The sequence below is a fragment of the Rhea americana genome, unplaced genomic scaffold, assembly GCF_003343005.1.
Source record: "Rhea americana isolate MKP2758 unplaced genomic scaffold, rheAme1 scaffold_9, whole genome shotgun sequence".
Taxonomy (NCBI): domain Eukaryota; kingdom Metazoa; phylum Chordata; class Aves; order Rheiformes; family Rheidae; genus Rhea; species Rhea americana.
In genome coordinates, this window is record NW_028187088.1 from 5,823,164 (window position 1) to 5,823,940 (window position 777).

Here is a 777-nt window from a genome sequence, read left to right on the forward strand (position 1 = left end):
AAGTGGTTTATTAAACCTCTGCAAAGGCCTGTATAATTGATTTGGAGGGGTCTAGGCCTCGAGCTCGCGTCCAGCCTTCATCTTTCCTCTTTAGTGATCTTGCACGGCTTTCCTCTCGCAGGGGCTGTTTGCATCCGCTTCCCTCGAGCGCTTCCACTTTCCTCCATCACATCAAATCCTGCCAGCTTCACTGCTCTTCCTCAACACAGATGCCCGCTCCTATGATCGCTCACCATCTTCAGCTTCTCTCCCAGCTTTACCGAAATCCCAAGTTTTTCTCTGTAACAGCGCAGTGAAAACTTCGGAAGCATACTCAATGGAGACGAAGACAGCGTTTAAACCAAGTGTTTGAGCGCCCCAGAGCCGGTGTCGGGGCAAACTCTTAGGAAACACGCCACTATCTGCGCCCTTCCCACTGTGCTGCGCCCTCCACGCACACACCAACTGCTTCTCGAGATCCGAGCCCTGGCTGCTCTATCTCTAGGGCGCCAGCGCCGTTGCCTGCTGCGGAAAGGGCGGGAGGAGCCGTTAGGGATGCGGCCACGGCCAGGCACGCGCTCGCCCACGCGTGACACCGCCCCGTGGGGAGCCCGCGTCCTGTCTCCCCCCAAACCCACGGCCCGGTCTCGTGGGGGGGGGGGTCGCACCCCCAAAACGCGGGGCCAGGCGCCACGGCCCCCGCCCGCCCCCGGACCCCCCCCGGCTGGAAGTGGCCGGACTCAACCGGCTCAGACCGGTGCTGCGCGGCAACGGGCGGCGCCGCGTTGTGACGCGGGG